We start from the raw sequence: 9279 nt of genomic DNA on the forward strand, positions 1-9279 counted from the left end.
TTGTTAGTTTTAAGTGTAATAGTACAGTATTGTCACTATAGGGAAAGTTCCACTTATGTTCACTTCAAACCAATAGGCATGGGAAAATAGTTTTCACCAAACAGAACAGATTTTAGAACAGAAATGTGACAATTTTGCTGGCAAAAATGTGTTTGCTGGCAGTCCATGTTTTTTTTCATATACCGTAAACAAAACAAAACTGTCTAGGATAATAAGACCCATCCATCCAGTCATCCATCCATCCATCTTCAGAACCCGCTGAATGTCTTTCAAGGTTATGGGGTTGCTAGAGCCAAGGCAGCTCCTGCTTGGCCAAGGTGTGGAACATCCTGAACAGGTTGCCAGTCTGATGCAGGGCCACACACACACACACTTAGATGTATACTTACAATTTAGAAGCACTTATATGAAGCACATTTCTGAACTGTGGAGGTAGCCAGAAAAAAAATCACGCATGTACAAGGAGAACATACAAACTCCATACAGAGGGGACCTGTCTATGTTCCTCTGGAGATTTTTAACCAGCACATTAACAAATGAATGAACACAAGTACCCTGTTGGACTTGTGTTGTTTATATAATTTTGTCTTGTCTTATTTTATATAATTTTATTGCTTTATATAATTTTGTCTTATTTTGTTATTCTACACTTGCTTTCACTTGTCCAAAAAAAAGGTTACTACTACAGATAGACCAAAACATGATTTATTGTTAGTCTATACTTTTTATAGTGAATATGAAGCTAAATAAATTAATTCTGCACAAATCACACCATCTTAACAAAGGACTTGGTGTGTGTCAGCATTTCTCATTGATTTTCTTCAGCTGCTTGCTCCTCCCTGCACTGTTTGCTTAAGCAGCTTTCAGCTTTTGTTAACTATTTTTGTTTTAAACAGAGAGCTCGTGATGATTTTACACAAATGCACTAGTGAAAGAAGTGAGGCTTCAAGAGAAATTAAGCTGTTTAGGACAAACACTCATTTTAGCCTCCAAAAAGAATGAAGAATTACACGATTAACAAGAAATTGTACAAATGTTGTAACTCTCTGCTCTCTTATGTGTCAAACTCTCAAAAATGTGCCTACAAACTCAATTATTTTCAAAGTTTCAAATATTACATTGGCATATACCACTTTTAAATTGAATAGTCAAAACAGTGGACGAATACCATTTTTTAAAAATCAGTTATTTCTTTCTTTATAAATATTTGTTTTGTTTCAGTGATTCACATTTACAGTTTTTGTCTGCTATATTAGCTAACTGATGTATATTTAGTCAAAAACGAAGTGACATTTAAAGCTGCTTTACAAATATAGTTATTATAAAGAAGTACTTGGACACCACCCTCTGGCTTGCTAAACAATCCTTGGCAAATATGTTTGTGGAGGATTGAAGATGGATCCTGGGCTCTTACTGAAAATCTAGGCAGCCAGTCTTTGAGAACAGTATCTGCCAGAAATGGAACCAGAATCTTTTGTCCCAAAATTGAACAACACACAGGAGGGTTATAAATGAGGGGCTGTACACAGAAAAGCCTAAAAGTTCCAGATAGAAGGAACATTGCGGTTCTTCTTGGTGAACAACCTGAATTGGAACATCTCACTGATCTTTCGTAATCAGTGGCTCAGTTAAAGCCTCCCCATTTGTGCTGAAAGAGCAGAGTCCTGGACTCCTGCTGTTGTTTGCAAAGGTCTTCTGTGTGCTCACCCCAGCCTTCATTAGGAACCAGAACAATGCTCCACTGTTTCAGTGATAACAGCGGAAGGTCAGCTCTTGTGTATACTGCCTTACTCTCTAGTGCTTCTAAAGTTACTTTCGAAAGTTGCTTTATTTATATAGTCATTATCTGATTTTGATGTTTGAACTTTAGGTTTTAAGTATCCTGTATTAAAAGGATACTTAATGTTTTTATCTTTTCTGTCTAAAGGTATGGTTTTTGATTTTTAAATATGTAATATTTATCTGTTTCTAGAAGATAAGAACCTATTGCAAATTGAAAATGCTTTAAAAAAGAATCCAAAAATTTTTTTTAACATAAAAGTGTTTTTTTTTTTTTTGTTGAGGAAAAAGTACAAAAACCTAGAAGTTAGAACTTGTAAATTTTGTCATTATATTAAAATGGCTTCAGGCTTTGCAATGAAAAGGTTTTGTGGGAGAAATTTGTTCCGAGGCTGCAGTGTTCATTTTTCTGATGCAGTGATGCATGACTGCTGTGATAAATGAGATGTGAAAATGTTGTTATGGGAGCCTTTTATGTCAGCAGCAAGGGGATGCTGTTGGAAACATTTAATGGAATACGAATATTCCCAGCTTAATGCATTCCTTCTACTAACTGTTCATTTATTTTCCAAATGTGTTTGAGAAAACTTGAAAGTCAGAAAATCTAATGTGGTAATTCAGACAGATTTTAGAGCTGCACTGACCGTTTTACCAATAATAGCCCACATCACCTCAGAGAGTTGACATCTGTTGGGACCCACCTGGATCGTAGTGCTGCCTTTTATGATTATATTTTGCTATAAAGGCCGAAACATTTTGGTGTTAAAGCTGAATCCCAATTTCAACTTTTAAAAATCTGATGGTTAAGAGTTTGCTTGTGTATTTGACGAGTCTCTCCCAAAAATCAGAATCATGGTATACCACAAGGCCCTGTTCTTAGACCCATACTTTTTAGTTTGAATACATTTCTAGTTAATAATGGAAATTCTTTTGGAATGAGTAGTACTGTAGTGAACATTTTAATAAGGCCATGTTTTCTTCCATAAGTGTTGCTTATAAAAACTAGATAAATCAATTATATATATATATATATATATATATATATATATATATATATATATATATATATATATATATATATATATATATATATATATATGTATATATATATATATATATATATATGGTAGGCATTTAGTTTTTTCCAACCCCCTGGGATTGTCCTGTACAATAAAAAAAACATGGTTTGAGCTTCAATAATATCAAAAAAGCTGAATAAAATTAAAAAATGAATACAAATTATAAAATTAATAGAAGACTTTTAGACAAGATGTCATTATGGTGATTATGATGTAAACTTTGACTTTTTTTAGTACTTCAATCAACGGGATACTGATATATTCTAAAGTCAGCCTCCAGTAGTCATTTAGGAAACTGCAATATTTTTGGTTCTTCAGGTTTTGCTTCAAGTTAGGAATTCAGATGTGCTTGGGGGCTTGGTGGAAAGCATATGCGACAAATACAGTAGCTTGCTTTTATTTTTCCTAAAGCAGGTGCTGCTGTGTTTTATTAATTTATTTTTTTCTTAACCTCTTTATCTCCACTGTTATATTGGATTATTAGAATCCTGACCTCCCTGAGTCTCAAACTGCTGAGAGTTTAGAGGAAGGACTGTTTATCACCTCGTGCATTCACTTTTCAGCTGTATAACTTTGTTTGTAATTTTGCTATCAAATTTTGGTTGTCTGATGAAATGGATTGTTGGTTAAATGTTTTACTTATATACTGGGAGGACTTAATATTTTTTTAAACTTTATTTATTCATTTATTTTTGCTAAATATATTCTTAAATTAAATGTGCAACATCTTTCTCAATTTGTTACAGTCATGCAGAAAAGTATCTATGAAGTAGGGGGTACCACTAAAAATGTTTTCAAATTCTTAATTCAGCTTTGAAAACTGTCACATGGTCAGAAGAATGTTTTGGTGTCACTGGAAAAAGCTGTTTTCTTCCCTTCATTGATACGACAGAAGACCAATGCAATACGTGGCAGCCCCTCCACATGGATACACGATGTCTGAATTATGAAGTTTCATACGCTCTATTTATTCTTTTTTTTTTTTCTTTCTAACTTGTCCTGTCCAACGGCTGGGCAGACAGATGAGAGCTGAAGGCCTCTTGCGTTGGACATATTTTATTTTAACAACAGGGGTTATGAATCTTCTGACAAACCAGAGGTATGTCTGAATAAACCCCTTGTGTAATCGAGGCTAAACTTTATTCCTTTGAATCATATTTGAGAATCTTTGGTGTTGGACCGGACAGAAAATGAAAGGAGGGAAGAAGAGAGAGGGACGTCAGAGAGGGGGGGGTAGGAGGGTGATCATAGGAGGGGGGGGGGGGGGGATAAGACCATAAAGCGGCATAAAGCAACAAGTTTATCATGTTTATCATTACGGTGAGGTTCAGAAGTAATACAAATCTCAGAGGCCTGTCCACACACACACTCAAATGTTATAAACACCCCTGTTAGCTGCAAAAATGTCCAAATGTCAACATGTACACAAAACAGATAATGTTCACACACGCATACTTATACCTTCAAACCAACTAGTGTGAAATTATATTTCATTCAACACGCAAACTATTAGTGCAAAGGTGAGCTAACACCTGTGCTCAGGTGAGTGTTTATGTTCTTCTAAAATGGATGGTGGAATGTGAAAAGAAGGAGGGGGAGTGACCAGCCATCCCCACACCCAGACCCCCGCCACAGCAGCAGTGGCAGCCAGAACCCTCCAACGCCACACGGCAGCAGGCAGAGAACAAATGCCCCCTAGGCGATCACATCCGCCACCCAGACAAGGGCCAGCAGGACCGCCGCGAGGCCCCCAGAGCCAGAGAGCAGGGAAGCATGGGGGGAAAACGCTCTATTTATTCTTGCATTGACTGATAGTCCACTTGTAGTTTCAGGGCCTTTTTTTTTATTTGACCAGTCATAGTACACAAGCATTAAGAGTTTATTGTTGTTCATCAACAGATGGCGCCATTGTACTCTTAAAAGAAATGCACTGATTTGATGTGTCATCTTTAGGTGTTTTTAGAGATACAAAAACAGAAATCAAAAGTGTTCTGGAAGATAAAGAGCGTTTCATGGCAAAATAACTTAGTGATGGGGAAAGGAAGCTTGTGTGTGGGCCAAATTGAAACTTTTTTTATTTCTCAGTTTATTTAAACACAGGTCAGTTTCCACCTTTTCTTGGTCACAAAAAAATCGACAATAATCTCATATTCAAACTAATTAAAAAAATATTAAATTAATTTCTGCAACCAAAATAATCTTGAATCATAGGTAAAACATAAAAACAAGCTCTACACCTGCAGGTGATTTCTCATCGGCTAATAGGTCAGGAGGGATTGGGCGCAGGTGCAGTGCATGTCTGCTGTGCCTGTTCTGCAACTTCAACTTCTATGACACTCTTTCAGAAATGTAACTTATCTGAATACTACACATGCAATCTTTTCATAGGACTTCCTGTCTGCCAAATCCTTTTCAACGCAGTAAGGCCAAATGGACTTAAAGCGACATACTTCTACTTGTATGACAAAGACGAGTCCTACCAGTGTTGATAATGCTAAGGGGAGGTCCAGCATCAGCATGTCTCTGCCTTGATGGGTTCCAAGAAGTTGTTTGTAACAGGGGATACATATCTGAAACTTAAGTTTCATTTTGTCATCTTTGTGTTTCTTCTAGAAAAGTGGGGGTCATTTTCCTTGGACATCAGTGAAAATAATCTCCAGTAGCCCTATATTTTGCCTTTGGCATTCTGCCACCTTCTTTTGTATTGAACCATGTAGGTCTCTTTGGAATTTTTGCACATTCTAAAAGGTTTTATTGTCTGATATCAGCCACACCTTTTTTCTCTGAGTTACTAAATGAGGAGCTGAGAAAATTAAATTTGCTTCAGCTAGGATGTCTCATTAAAAACAAGAAGGATTTAGGCAATTCTTAACATGTATAGTAGGTTTTAATTGTATCTTCTGTCTCATAGCATTTCACTATACAGAAAGTGAATTTGATGTTTATTTTTTTATTGTTGTTGTTGTTGTTCTTAGCACATATTCATGTTGCACTTCTTATAAAGTATGATCTATAAGTTTGCATTCTCAATCAAAAGAATTTGTCTCTGATTCATGAAGTCCACAGTCACAAGAGCCATCCACAAATCATTGTTATGAACAGAAGCATTCCTCTGTCCTCCAGGGTATATAAGACTTCATTTGGTTTGCCTTCATGATATATGCTGAGGGCAAGAAGTCATTTAGCTTTCAATTTATCAGCTGAGTGATTTATGCACGTTGCAACGGTACTACTAGAATCTGTTGGCTTCTGAGCTCCTCAACCGCTTCCAACCAACCACCCACCACTTTTTGGCACTTTGCAATTTGGTAATAGATTATGTGAAGGAAGAAAAAAGCCCAGATGTATAAAAAGAACAGGTTTATGGTTTCAGTGGCTTCACTTCATTTATCACTAATGGTAAAGTTTCTTTTAGAAGTTTTAAAGGTTGAAACCAGGCACTAGTTAGACTTCAATATTAACCTATAAAACCTGATCTGATCATAGAAGGAATAAACTCATAGTACTTGGCATGAATGTGAGTTTAAAAGGTATGCAAAGTATAATACATCACCTGTGTGTTACTTTTTAGAATGACGTTTTGAGGACACGCCTAAGATCAGCAAACAATACAACAAAAGAAGTGATTCTTTTACCAATGTTTTGCTACCAATTTTAGCAGTTTTTCAATGTGTTGGAATTTGTTTTCTGTTGCTTTAAAATTGGTGACTTTTATTGGACTAACAGTTAACTAACTAACAGTTTGAAAATCGTTCATTTTTGAAACAACCACAGGAAGGAGGAAGCTTTTTATGGTATGACTCATGGGGGCATGAAGTATTTGGTAATGTTTAGCTGTCTTATGAGTAATCACCATCTACATTCACAAACACCTCACTTTACTCTCACTCTCACTTTTTCCATGAACTGGTCTTTCAGAGGGGAGTGTCCTCATGGTGGGACAATAAAGATTGAAGTCGATCTAAAGCCTGAACAATTACAGAAAAAAACGAACATTTGTCCCTAAAATCACAAGAAATCCCAGGATTTACAGAGATTACCCAGCCGTCAAAGCAGCTATGAATTTCCCTAATTGTCTTTTAATACAGCTTTGTCTGGTTAAAATTGCAGATCAAATCGAAAAAAAAGACTGAGAAGCTCTGAGAATTCCATGTTGCACCACTGAAGTATATTATTTTCAAAGCAAGCACTCAGCTACATCGGTTTTAAGTGCATGAGAACTAATGACACATAAATTAGGCATAACCTTTATCATCTTCATTAATTATAATGACGATACTATGTCATTGTACATACAGACGTATACAGAGGTGGAAAAGAAACCCAACTAATTCGATTTTTTTTTTTATTACCATTCAATCTTTGACCTAGACTCACTCCAATGAAAATCGTGTTTTTGGTGTTTTTCTCAAGATGGAGGACGTGTTTAAATAAAATAAAGCTCAAACTTGAATTTCTATGTATTTCTTTATTTAAATAACTGTGACTGAAGAGCAACTGAATTTGTAGCTTTGATATAAGTGCCACATTCAACGGGCCACAAGCTCCCAGCTCTGTTCCATTCTGACAGACAAATAGATCCATGTACATCTTTGTTTCCTTGTCTGAGCTGCCATCTGGCTCAAAAGTGTATGGCTGGATAGCTCTAAATTTGCTCACCATTTTTGTTGCACCTTAATGTTAGATTGAGGTTGTGCTGGGCTGTAAGCTAGTGAGAGAGAGCGTAAACAAAAGGATGATGGGAAGTCAGGGATGACTTACTCCCCACCAACTGTCCCAGCTACAACTCTTGAATTTCTTATGAACTCCTTACGCTCTGCAGAATTTATGTCCTAAAAAAACGACTTTAGTTTTTTTATTTTGCCTAAAAATTGCCTTATTATAATTAAATGATCACTGTAAAGGCTTTTCAACTGACAAAAGAATGATGGGAGTGGGACTTTACAGCTCTGCTTTTTGCGTTTTGCTGTTTTTTTGTCTTCAAAAATTGTGTTTATGGATTTAATTTGCTTTAAAACTGCAAAACTCCATTAAAAATCTCTCTCAATTCTAAACCTATAATATATTTTCAAAATTAGTCTCAAGGTGCAATAAATGGTTCTGTCTTTATATGAATTGACAAGAGAAAACATCCTACCAAACCTTATTTGTAGATCAGACAGGGAAATTGGTGTAGTGCTGACAAAAATAGACCAAAAAAAGTAATCTGTAGTTATAACTACATTTACCACTGCTCACTTCTGCAGCTCAGATGCATTCCTGTTGCACAATATTTCTGCAAGAATTTCCAGCAGATGGTGAGATCATCTTCAAGCTTCAGGTTTTTAATGCTTTTTTTACACTCCTAATAATTGCATGGAAGACAAAAGAACAGTCTGTCCTGTCAGTGTTGTGGATCATTTCTACGTTTTCTCTCAATGATCTTCTCAAACTGAGAAATTTATGTTAGGAAAAGAGCTTGGTGACCCCCACAGCTTTTACAAACAAATGCCAGAATGACCAATGTCTTTAGATTAAAATATTCCCTATGTAGAGATAAGGTGATAAATCCCTCAATTATGGGTTTCCCTGGTTTCTTTTCATCAACTAAGTGGAAGAGCGAGTGGAGCTGAGGGGTCCCCATTCCAAAAACAACATATCTGTGGAGGTAGGCCTGTTGTATCCTGACAGATTGATTTTAACTGGGAGAGAGGAGGGGAAGGTCGCCTCCAACTGACACACTAGGAGGAGCAAAGGTGAGATGGGAACACAGCTGTGGTTGAGTGGAGAGGTGGTGCTATTACTGCATTCACATAAATTAGCAAAAGCTTCAAGAAAAGGTTTGCTCCAGTGCCTCGAAATGTATGAAAGTATTCATGTTCACAGCTACCATGACAAAGAGTGGGAGAATATGTGTTTCTTTATTGATCAGGATTGCCGCTTTCTTCTGTTATTTTTGGCTGTGGAAGTGGGACCTTCCTCAAGTCTCATCTTCCGTGATCGCTCCCCAGGTACTCCACCTCGCCCCCATACTTCTGCCCATCATTCTCTTGGATGCTATCCATTCTCATGTGCAGCCGGAGCACTCTGTTTGACCTCCTCTCTCCTCACAGGGTCCTCATTACCAGGGACTGCGGTGAGACTCTTCACAGCATATGAGTTTAGAACCGAACCACTGTGGAATACTCATCGCTTATATAACTCTGCTGTATGTGACATGGCATGTGTTGTATCAGGGTTATTTCTCTGGGCTTTTAGCCACGCTTGAAGATAAGGACATTGTTGCTGTCTTTCCAACCCTTATTTTCTGTAATTATTTCATATTAAGACCACAATGGCGGATTCATCTGCCAAAGAAGGTGTTTGCCAAGCCAGTTTTGTTCAATCTCATCATGTTATTGGAAACTTCTTTGAAATTCCTTTGTTTCTTTTCAATAGTTGT

The sequence above is a fragment of the Oryzias latipes genome, chromosome 16, assembly GCF_002234675.1.
Source record: "Oryzias latipes chromosome 16, ASM223467v1".
In the NCBI taxonomy this organism is placed as follows: Eukaryota; Metazoa; Chordata; class Actinopteri; order Beloniformes; family Adrianichthyidae; genus Oryzias; species Oryzias latipes.